The sequence below is a fragment of the Brachycentrus maculatus genome, unplaced genomic scaffold, assembly GCF_059751285.1.
Source record: "Brachycentrus maculatus isolate JH-2025_06_01 unplaced genomic scaffold, ASM5975128v1 h1tg001277l, whole genome shotgun sequence".
NCBI classification, from domain to species: Eukaryota; Metazoa; Arthropoda; class Insecta; order Trichoptera; family Brachycentridae; genus Brachycentrus; species Brachycentrus maculatus.
The window spans coordinates 25001-37500 of record NW_028281950.1 but is presented as its reverse complement, the minus strand read 5'-3'; the positions used below and the strand labels follow the sequence as shown (position 1 = coordinate 37500).

Below are 12500 nucleotides of genomic sequence, written 5' to 3'. Positions count from 1 at the left end.
CGAGCAAGAAGGAGATCTCACCCATTTAAAGTTTGAGAATAGGTTGAGGTCATTTCGACCCCAATGCCTCTAATCATTCGCTTTACCGGATGAGACTGTCAGAATGACGCGAACGTCATGTTTCTCGAGCGCCAGCTATCCTGAGGGAAACTTCGGATGGAACCAGCTATTAGATAGTTCGATTAGTCTTTCGCCCCTATACCCAGTTCGGACGATCGATTTGCACGTCAGAATCGCTTCGGTCCTCCATCAGGGTTTCCCCTGACTTCGACCTGACCAGGCATAGTTCACCATCTTTCGGGTCCCAGCGTGTACGCTCTCAGTGCGTCTCGATAATCGCACGGGGGCTTTCTCGAAACGCCTCGGGAATGCGGCGGGGCGTCTGGCGACGCCCGCGCATCTTCCCTGCGGCCGGCTCGAGGCCGACCTTTCACTTTCATTTCGCCTCTGGGTTTATCAGCGTTCCCAATGACTCGCGCACATGCTAGACTCCTTGGTCCGTGTTTCAAGACGGGTCCTGTGAGTGCCCAAAACAAAACCACCGCCGACCGGGACGCGTCCCGTCCGAGAGCGCGCCACTAACCGCCGGCAACCGAAAAGCGACGCCCGCGACGCACTAGACGCCGGGGGCCGCGATAAGGAAGCGGCTGTGACGCGACGGACGCCCTCACAGGTGGGGCGGACGCGATCCTCGTTCTCTACCGTCGCTCGTCAAATGTTCGACCGGCCCCGGCCGTGGACGCCGCGGCTCCGCCCCGCATAGCGAGACGGGACAACCGCACGGCGCATTCGACCGGGGCGCGACGGGTCGCGGTGTTATACTGAGGGAGAAGTGCACGCGCTCCGGGGGCCCGGCTGCGCACCCGGACACCCGCCGCCCCGACACGAGTGCCGAGGGCGAAGGTGTGCACCGAGACGCGGGCCCCGACGGAAGACGCGATGAATCTCCCCGTTCGCTCGTTTGAGTTCCACAGGTTTACCCCTGAACGGTTTCACGTACTCTTTAACTCTCTCTTCAAAGTTCTTTTCAACTTTCCCTCACGGTACTTGTTCGCTATCGGTCTCGTGGTAGTATTTAGCCTTAGATGGAGTTTACCACCCACTTAGGGCTGCACTCTCAAGCAACCCGACTCTGGGGAGAGAGACCGTCGCGGCCGGCTACCGTCGCTACGGGCCTGGCACCCTCTGCGGGTAAGCGGGCCCCGTTCAAGATGAACTTGGACAGGCAGCCGTGACTAATGACCGCGCGTGTATATATTACTCTCCTCCCTAACGCTACATTTCCCGGCGGCCCGCCTGGGCCGCAGGATTCAGCGCTGGGCTCTTCCCGTTTCGCTCGCCGCTACTCGGGGAATCCTCGTTAGTTTCTTTTCCTCCGCTTACTGATATGCTTAAGTTCGGCGGGTGATCTCTCCTGATTTGAGGTCGACGACAGAAAGATAATTTTTATATTATATATAAATAATACAGACAGACAGAGGCGCGCGGCGGCGGGACCGCGTCGAGGGCGCGAGGATCGCCCCGCGAAGATCGCAAAAGGATCGATCGCGGTTTCACAGCGTCGTCGCTAGCCCCCGGACACGCGTTAGCGTCCCGGCCGCGCGCTCGAAATTCGTCACACATTTGACCGGACGCCCGCGCGCGCGCCGACCGCCGGAGCGGGTCGGGCGGCGCGGGCGACGCCGGCAGCGCGCTCGCCGGGGCCCCCCCCCCCTCGCGGACGAGGGTGAGAGACTCCGCGGCGAAGTCTGGTCGCATTGCGTGCGCGACCCTCAAACAGGAGTGGTCCGTGGACAAACTACGTCTTGCTCGGACCGCAATGTGCGTTCGAAATGTCGATGCTCATGTGTCCTGCAGTTCACACTCTGACGCGCATTTAGCTGCGTTCTTCATCGACCCACGAGCCGAGTGATCCGCCGTTCAGGGTAATAATTGTACAATTTTAAAATTGTCATTCGTTCACTTGTTTATCCGTCGCGTTTTGGGTGTTCGCGCGAGCGCAAACTGACCTTAGAAGATCAAAACAACAAAAAATAGCAACCTTAATGGTGATGCGCGCGCGCACACGCACACGCGCATCACTAAATCGCGACCGGACGCGGGCGCGGTCCCCCGACCCGTCAGGATCGAGAGAGCCGTCCCGCGACGCCGGCGGGTCCGCGGTTCGCGGCGGCGCCCTAGGGCGATCTCCGCCGCAGCGATGTCGGGCTCTCGGCCGCGCATCGTGATTCGTGTATTTTACATACAAGTATGTATATATATATTACAAAATATATTATTACACAGGAAATGATCCTTCCGCAGGTTCACCTACGGAAACCTTGTTACGACTTTTACTTCCTCTAAATGATCAAATTCGGTCAAACTTTCCGACGCGTCGGACGCCCGAGACGAGCTTCCGCGCACCAGTCCGAAGACCTCACCAAATCATCCATCGGTAGTAGCGACGGGCGGTGTGTACAAAGGGCAGGGACGCAATCAACGCGAGCTGGTGACTCGCTTTTACTAGGAATTCCTCGTTCATGGGGGAGAATTGCAAACCCCAATCCCTATCACGAAGGGGTTTCATCGGGTTACCCGGGCCGTTAGGCCAAGGAGGACACGCTGATCCCTTCAGTGTAGCGCGCGTGCGGCCCAGGACATCTAAGGGCATCACAGACCTGCTATTGCTCAATCTCGTGCGGCTATATATACCGCCGGTCCCTCTAAGAAGATTTTCATTGTACGCCGGTAGTGAAGACCGCGAGACGCACGCACGCGACGCGAGCGCCGCGGAACGCGCGCACGCGGACCCTCGTGATACCGGTTGCACGTCTATTTAATAGGCTAGAGTTACGTTCGTTACCGGAATTAACCTGACAAATCGCTCCACCAACTAAGAGCGGCCATGCACCACCACCCACCGAATCGAGAAAGAGCTGTTAATCCGTCAATCCTTCCAGTGTCCGGGCCTGGTGAGTTTTCCCGTGTTGAGTCGAATTAAGCCGCAGGCTCCACTCCTGGTGGTGCCCTTCCGTCAATTCCTTTAAGTTTCAGCTTTGCAACCATACTCCCCCCGGAGCCCGAAAGCTTTGGTTTCCCGGGAGCTGCCCACCGGGTTAAAATTATGAAACTTCGGCGGATCGCTGGCTGGCATCATTTATGGTTAGAACTACAGCGGTATCTAATCGCCTTCGAACCTCTAACTTTCGTTCTTGATTAATGAAAACACCTTTGGCAAATGCTTTCGCTTTAGTCCGTCTTGCGACGATCCAAGAATTTCACCTCTAACGTCGCAATACGAATGCCCCCAGTTGTCCCTATTAATCATTACCTCTGGTATCAGAAAGCCAACAAAACAGAACCGAGGTCCTATTCTATTATTCCATGCGTACAATATTCAGGCAAGTGTTAGCCCGCTTTGAGCACTCTAATTTGTTCAAAGTAAACAGCCGCGACGGCCCGCCTCGGCGCGCGGCCGACCGTGAGGACGACCGCGACACACCGGCGGTGGACGCACCGGCGAGAAGCCCCGCAGACGTGCCTGTCGTACCGCATTCGGTAGACCGACACCGCAGGACACAATTTCAACTACGAGCTTTTTAACCGCAACAACTTTAGTATATGCTATTGGAGCTGGAATTACCGCGGCTGCTGGCACCAGACTTGCCCTCCAATGGATCCTCGTTAAAGGATTTAAAGTGTAATCATTCCGATCACGAGGCCTCGGACGAGTCCCGTATCGTTATTTTTCGTCACTACCTCCCCGTGCCGGGAGTGGGTAATTTGCGCGCCTGCTGCCTTCCGTGGATGTGGTAGCCGTTTCTCAGGCTCCCTCTCCGGAATCGAACCCTGATTCCCCGTTACCCGTGACAACCATGGTAGTCGCATAAACTACCATCGACAGTTGATAAGGCAGACATTTGAAAGATGCGTCGCCGGTGCTAGACCGTGCGATCAGCTCAAAGTTATCTAGAGTCATCTCGAATGGCGACGGACGGGGCGCGAACCCCGCCGCCGATTGGTTTTTGATCTAATAAAAGCATCCCTCCCGTTGCCGGTCAGGACCTCGTTTGCATGTATTAGCTCTAGAATTGCCACAGTTATCCAAGTAACCGTGTACGATCTAAGGAACCAAAACTGATATATTGAGCCATTCGCGGTTTCACCTTAATTCGGCTTTTACTGAGACTTGCATGGCTTAGTCTTTGAGACAAGCATATGATTACTGGCAGGATCAACCAGGGAGCTGTTCTTCGGGTTAGCTGCGTAACCGAGAGACACTGCTCGGACACGGCGTGTTCGCGCGCGGCGGAGTCACCCGCCGCGCCACGCTCTGTGACACTCACACTCCGTCGATAAAAGAACAATTTGCTCATTATCGGGCATGTGTATTGTTGTTACTCTGCCTTGCCGCTGCGGTGGTTCTCTTGCTCGAAGAGCCGAGCGGGGAGAGCAGGCGGGGATCGATCACACGGAGTGCGTCGTCGTCGCCTAAATTATGAATTCCCATTCGTAAAACGCGTACGCCGTGAGCCGTGAGGCAACGGTGTGGCCGGGGAGTTACCTCCTCCGACCGTACTCTTTTTCATTTCTTGGTCAAGTTCTACTCGCGCGGAACTCCAGAGATGAGACACGGGCGCCGGCGAAGCCAGAAGGCGAACGCCGCGTCGAGTTTCGCAAATGTACCGCCGACGCGACCGACAGATGGGCCGCCGCGGTTTGCGAACGCTGTGCAAATCAGCGCGCCACTACGGACGCGCATACAGTACCGCGGCGGCCCGGTCTCGCCGGCCCCGGCCCCGAGAGCGACTAGACCGAGGCGGGTGCGCGGATTCGGGCTTAGCGTAACTCCCGCGCGGGGTACGGCGAGTGATCGAGTCCAGATGGTCGGCGCGCATAATTTTTTCACTTCTCTCTACACGATTTTCGTTTCGATAGCGGATACACGTTACGAATATATATACATATTTTTTACACGTCGATGCGTGTACACGCAGATATATATATTTTTTTAAAAAGTATTCATCCTCTTCTTCTTCTTCTCCTTCTCCTTATCATTATAATCATTGTTATCATTATTATCGTAACTATCATGATTATTAGTTTTGTTATTATTATTATTATTATTATTATTATTATTATTATTATTATCCTTCTTCTTCTTCTTCTTCTTCTTCTTCTATTCTTCGTCGTCTACTTTTCGTCTTAATCGTCTTCTTCTTCTATTCTATTCTATTCTTCTTCGACTTCCTCTTCTTCCTCTTCTTCTTCTTGCTCTTGTTCTTCTTCTTCTTCTTCTTCTTTTTCTTCTTCTTACGAAATTATTATTATTTTAACTATTACTACTATTGTTATGATAACTCTTCTTCTTCTTCTTCTCCTTCTTCTTCTTCTTCTTCTTCTTCTTCTTCCTCTTATTATTCAGTATTGTCATAACTATTATGATTATTAGTTTTGTTATTATTATTATTATTATTCTTCTTCTTCTTCTTCTACTTTTCTCCTACTTCTTCTTCTTCTTCTTCTTCTTCTATTCTTCGTGGTCCTATACCTCTTCTTCGACTTCCTCTTCTTCCTCTTCTTCTTCTTGCTCTTGTTCTTCTTCTTCTTCTTTTTCTTCATCTTACGAAATTATTATTATTATTATTACTATTACTACTATTATTATGATAACTATTCTTCTTCTTCTTCTTCTTCCTTCTTCTTCTTCTTCTTCTTCTTCTTATTATTATAATCATTGTTATCAGTATTATCATAACTATTATGATTATTAGTTTTGTTATCATTATTATTATTATTCTTCTTCTTCTTCTTCTACTACTTTTCTTCTACTTCTTCTTCCTCTCCATCTTCATCATAATATATATATATATATATATATATATATATATATATATATATATATATATATATATATATATATATATTCGCGATTGCCGCGCGTCGGCGTCGCTTGACCGCGTTCAGAGCTCGATCCGGGCCTTGTCCGACGAGCCATCGAGAGGGTCGAATTAATGTCAGACGGCGAGGCATTTGGCAACCTTAAGCTGATCATAGCTACTCCCGCCGTTCACCCTTCCTTGTGTTATATTATGTATTAATAACTCCTCGTATAATATTATATATTAACTCCCACTCGTAGTACCCGCGCAGTGTGGGGTACGCGCGGCCGCTTGACCGCGTCACGAGCTCGATCCGGGCCATTCCCGACGAGCCATCGAGAGGGTCGAATTAATGTCAGACGGCGAGGCATTTGGCAACCTTAAGCTGATCATAGCTACTCCCGCCGTTCACCCTTCCTTGTGTTATATTATATATTAATAACTCCTCGTATAATATTATATATTAACTCCCACTCGTAGTACCCGCGCAGTGTGGGGTACGCGCGGCCGCTTGACCGCGTCGCGAGCTCGATCCGGGCCATTCCCGACGAGCCATCGAGAGGGTCGAATTAATGTCAGACGGCGAGGCATTCGGCAACCTTAGGCCGATCATAGCTACTCCCGCGGTTCACCCTTCTCATTAATAACCTTATATTGATTAATTAATTTATTCAATTAATAATATTATCTATTGTAAATAATCCATCACTCCGACTCTCTGTTATCTCTCACATGAATAAACAATCACTCGTACTCCCCGACGAATGTCAGACGGCGAGGCATTAAGCCGTTCATAGCTACTCCCGCCGTTCACCCCTCCTTATATAATATTTTATATATATATATATATATATATATATATATATATATATATATATATATATATATATATATATATATATATATATATACATTATCTAAACGAACAAACACTCCGACTCGTAGTACTCGCGCAGCGTAGGGTACTCGCGATTGCCGCGCGTCGGCGTCGCTTGACCGCGTTCAGAGCTCGATCCGGGCCTTGTCCGACGTGCCATCGAGAGGGTCGAATTAATGTCAGACGGCGAGGCATTTGGCAACCTTAAGCTGATCATAGCTACTCCCGCCGTTCACCCTTCTTTGTGTTATATTATGTATTAATAACTCCTCGTATAATATTATATATTAACTCCCACTCGTAGTACCCGCGCAGTGTGGGGTACGCGCGGCCGCTTGACCGCGTCGCGAGCTCGATCCGGGCCATTCCCGACGAGCCATCGAGAGGGTCGAATTAATGTCAGACGGCGAGGCATTTGGCAACCTTAAGCTGATCATAGCTACTCCCGCCGTTCACCCTTCCTTGTGTTATATTATGTATTAATATCCTCGTATAATATTATATATTAACTCCCACTCGTAGTACCCGCGCAGTGTGGGGTACGCGCGGCCGCTTGACCGCGTCGCGAGCTCGATCCGGGCCAGCCATTCCCGACGAGCCATCGAGAGGGTCGAATTAATGTCAGACGGCGAGGCATTTGGCAACCTTAAGCTGATCATAGCTACTCCCGCCGTTCACCCTTCCTTGTGTTATATTATGTATTAATAACTCCTCGTATAATATTATATATTAACTCCCACTCGTAGTACCCGCGCAGTGTGGGGTACGCGCGGCCGCTTGACCGCGTCGCGAGCTCGATCCGGGCCATTCCCGACGAGCCATCGAGAGGGTCGAATTAATGTCAGACGGCGAGGCATTCGGCAACCTTAGGCCGATCTTAGCTACTCCCGCCGTTCACCCTTCTCATTAATAACCTTATATTGATTAATTAATTTATTCAATTAATAATATTATCTATTGTAAATAATCCATCACTCCGACTCTCTGTTATCTCTCACATGAATAAACAATCACTCGTACTCCCCGACGAATGTCAGACGGCGAGGCATTAAGCCGTTCATAGCTACTCCCGCCGTTCACCCCTCCTTATATAATATTTTATATATATATATATATATATATATATATATATATATATATATATATATATATATATATATATATATATATATATATATATATACATTATCTAAACGAACAAACACTCCGACTCGTAGTACTCGCGCAGCGTAGGGTACTCGCGATTGCCGCGCGTCGGCGTCGCTTGACCGCGTTCAGAGCTCGATCCGGGCCTTGTCCGACGAGCCATCGAGAGGGTCGAATTAATGTCAGACGGCGAGGCATTTGGCAACCTTAAGCTGATCATAGCTACTCCCGCCGTTCACCCTTCCTTGTGTTATATTATGTATTAATAACTCCTCGTATAATATTATATATTAACTCCCACTCGTAGTACCCGCGCAGTGTGGGGTACGCGCGGCCGCTTGACCGCGTCGCGAGCTCGATCCGGGCCATTCCCGACGAGCCATCGAGAGGGTCGAATTAATGTCAGACGGCGAGGCATTTGGCAACCTTAAGCTGATCATAGCTACTCCCGCCGTTCACCCTTCCTTGTGTTATATTATGTATTAATAACTCCTCGTATAATATTATATATTAACTCCCACTCGTAGTACCCGCGCAGTGTGGGGTACGCGCGGCCGCTTGACCGCGTCGCGAGCTCGATCCGGGCCATTCCCGACGAGCCATCGAGAAGGGTCGAATTAATGTCAGACGGCGAGGCATTTGGCAACCTTAAGCTGATCATAGCTACTCCCGCCGTTCACCCTTCCTTGTGTTATATTATGTATTAATAACTCCTCGTATAATATTATATATTAACTCCCACTCGTAGTACCCGCGCAGTGTGGGGTACGCGCGGCCGCTTGACCGCGTCGCGAGCTCGATCCGGGCCATTCCCGACGAGCCATCGAGAGGGTCGAATTAATGTCAGACGGCGAGGCATTCGGCAACCTTAGGCCGATCTTAGCTACTCCCGCCGTTCACCCTTCTCATTAATAACCTTATATTGATTAATTGATTTATTCAATTAATAATATTATCTATTGTAAATAATCCATCACTCCGACTCTCTGTTATCTCTCACATGAATAAACAATCACTCGTACTCCCCGACGAATGTCAGACGGCGAGGCATTAAGCCGTTCATAGCTACTCCCGCCGTTCACCCCTCCTTATATAATATTTATATATATATATATATATATATATATATATATATATATATATATATATATATATATATATATATATATATATATATATATATATATACATTATCTAAACGAACAAACACTCCGACTCGTAGTACTCGCGCAGCGTAGGGTACTCGCGATTGCCGCGCGTCGGCGTCGCTTGACCGCGTTCAGAGCTCGATCCGGGCCTTGTCCGACGAGCCATCGAGAGGGTCGAATTAATGTCAGACGGCGAGGCATTTGGCAACCTTAAGCTGATCATAGCTACTCCCGCCGTTCACCCTTCCTTGTGTTATATTATGTATTAATAACTCCTCGTATAATATTATATATTAACTCCCACTCGTAGTACCCGCGCAGTGTGGGGTACGCGCGGCCGCTTGACCGCGTCGCGAGCTCGATCCGGGCCATTCCCGACGAGCCATCGAGAGGGTCGAATTAATGTCAGACGGCGAGGCATTCGGCAACCTTAGGCCGATCATAGCTACTCCCGCGGTTCACCCTTCTCATTAATAACCTTATATTGATTAATTAATTTATTCAATTAATAATATTATCTATCGTAAATAATCCATCACTCCGACTCTCTGTTATCTCTCACATGAATAAACAATCACTCGTACTCCCCGACGAATGTCAGACGGCGAGGCATTAAGCCGTTCATAGCTACTCCCGCCGTTCACCCCTCCTTATATAATATTTTATATATATATATATATATATATATATATATATATATATATATATATATATATATATATATATATATATATATATATATATATATATACATTATCTAAACGAACAAACACTCCGACTCGTAGTACTCGCGCAGCGTAGGGTACTCGCGATTGCCGCGCGTCGGCGTCGCTTGACCGCGTTCAGAGCTCGATCCGGGCCTTGTCCGACGAGCCATCGAGAGGGTCGAATTAATGTCAGACGGCGAGGCATTTGGCAACCTTAAGCTGATCATAGCTACTCCCGCCGTTCACCCTTCCTTGTGTTATATTATGTATTAATAACTCCTCGTATAATATTATATATTAACTCCCACTCGTAGTACCCGCGCAGTGTGGGGTACGCGCGGCCGCTTGACCGCGTCGCGAGCTCGATCCGGGCCATTCCCGACGAGCCATCGAGAGGGTCGAATTAATGTCAGACGGCGAGGCATTCGGCAACCTTAGGCCGATCTTAGCTACTCCCGCCGTTCACCCTTCCTTGTGTTATATTATGTATTAATAACTCCTCGTATAATATTATATATTAACTCCCACTCGTAGTACCCGCGCAGTGTGGGGTACGCGCGGCCGCTTGACCGCGTCGCGAGCTCGATCCGGGCCATTCCCGACGAGCCATCGAGAGGGTCGAATTAATGTCAGACGGCGAGGCATTCGGCAACCTTAGGCCGATCTTAGCTACTCCCGCCGTTCACCCTTCTCATTAATAACCTTATATTGATTAATTAATTTATTCAATTAATAATATTATCTATTGTAAATAATCCATCACTCCGACTCTCTGTTATCTCTCACATGAATAAACAATCACTCGTACTCCCCGACGAATGTCAGACGGCGAGGCATTAAGCCGTTCATAGCTACTCCCGCCGTTCACCCCTCCTTATATAATATTTTATATATATATATATATATATATATATATATATATATATATATATATATATATATATATATATATATATATATATACATTATCTAAACGAACAAACACTCCGACTCGTAGTACTCGCGCAGCGTAGGGTACTCGCGATTGCCGCGCGTCGGCGTCGCTTGACCGCGTTCAGAGCTCGATCCGGGCCTTGTCCGACGAGCCATCGAGAGGGTCGAATTAATGTCAGACGGCGAGGCATTTGGCAACCTTAAGCTGATCATAGCTACTCCCGCCGTTCACCCTTCCTTGTGTTATATTATGTATTAATAACTCCTCGTATAATATTATATATTAACTCCCACTCGTAGTACCCGCGCAGTGTGGGGTACGCGCGGCCGCTTGACCGCGTCGCGAGCTCGATCCGGGCCATTCCCGACGAGCCATCGAGAGGGTCGAATTAATGTCAGACGGCGAGGCATTCGGCAACCTTAGGCCGATCATAGCTACTCCCGCCGTTCACCCTTCCTTGTGTTATATTATATATTAATAACTCCTCGTATAATATTATATATTAACTCCCACTCGTAGTACCCGCGCAGTGTGGGGTACGCGCGGCCGCTTGACCGCGTCGCGAGCTCGATCCGGGCCATTCCCGACGAGCCATCGAGAGGATCGAATTAATGTCAGACGGCGAGGCATTCGGCAACCTTAGGCCGATCATAGCTACTCCCGCGGTTCACCCTTCTCATTAATAACCTTATATTGATTAATTAATTTATTCAATTAATAATATTATCTATCGTAAATAATCCATCACTCCGACTCTCTGTTATCTCTCACATGAATAAACAATCACTCGTACTCCCCGACGAATGTCAGACGGCGAGGCATTAAGCCGTTCATAGCTACTCCCGCCGTTCACCCTTCCTTGTGTTATATTATGTATTAATAACTCCTCGTATAATATTATATATTAACTCCCACTCGTAGTACCCGCGCAGTGTGGGGTACGCGCGGCCGCTTGACCGCGTCGAGAGCTCGATCCGGGCCATTCCCGACGAGCCATCGAGAGGGTCGAATTAATGTCAGACGGCGAGGCATTCGGCAACCTTAGGCCGATCATAGCTACTCCCGCCGTTCACCCCTCCTTGTATAGTATTTTGTATTATCTAAACGAACTGCCACTCCGACTCGTAGTACTCGCGCAGCGTAGGGTACTCGCGATTGCCGCCCGGCCGCTTTCAAATATTAGACATGCCTGATTGTGCCAAGTAATCCTAGGCCTTAAACCAGATATACATTAATAAAGTAAAAAAAATTAAAAAAAAACTACCATCACACAACAACACATTTGAATTGATTTATTCAAACTTGAAAGCATAATATAACTCCTTCATATCTGTACCATTTTTTAAAAGCGAGGCGATACCGTCACGAGCGTCTAAGCGTATACTTATGTGAAAATCCTCCTCACTCCATCACACAGCGACATATTTGTTTCGAGCTTTGAAGAAAAACGTGTGTAAATTTTCAAAACGAGGTGATACCGTCACGAGCGTCTCGGCGTATAGCTCTGTGAAAATCCTCCTCACTCCATCACACAACGACACATTTGATTTTATTATTTGAAAACTCTATTTGAAGAGCAAAATATGACTTCTTCGTATGTGTACATTTTTAAAACGAGGCGATACCGTCACGAGCGTCTCGGCGTATAGCTCTGTAAAAATTGTAAGAAAGGTTCTTGTTTTCAAAACATCACAAGCGTTCAGAAAATGGAAAGGAGGCGATACCGTCACGAGCGTCTCGGCGTATAGCTCTGTAAAAATTGTAATGAAGTTTTTTGTTTTTAAAACATCACACAAGCGTTCAGAAAATGAAAAGGAGGCGATA

The 12500-nt window shown here is 48.4% G+C and overlaps 1 non-coding gene and 2 pseudogenes across 1 annotated transcript; all 3 read right to left on the bottom strand.

The window, feature by feature from the left end:
• The window catches only part of LOC148299233 (large subunit ribosomal RNA), a 4078-nt pseudogene extending 2650 nt beyond the window's left edge, over positions 1–1428 (bottom strand).
• A 338-nt stretch (positions 1429–1766) lies between these two features.
• LOC148299232 (5.8S ribosomal RNA) lies at positions 1767–1928 on the bottom strand (annotated as a pseudogene).
• A 359-nt stretch (positions 1929–2287) lies between these two features.
• LOC148299231 (small subunit ribosomal RNA) lies at positions 2288–4227 on the bottom strand. The gene has a single exon (XR_015839109.1). It is a non-coding gene; the product is annotated as a small subunit ribosomal RNA (ribosomal RNA).
• Between the last annotated feature and the right edge of the window lie 8273 nt (positions 4228–12500).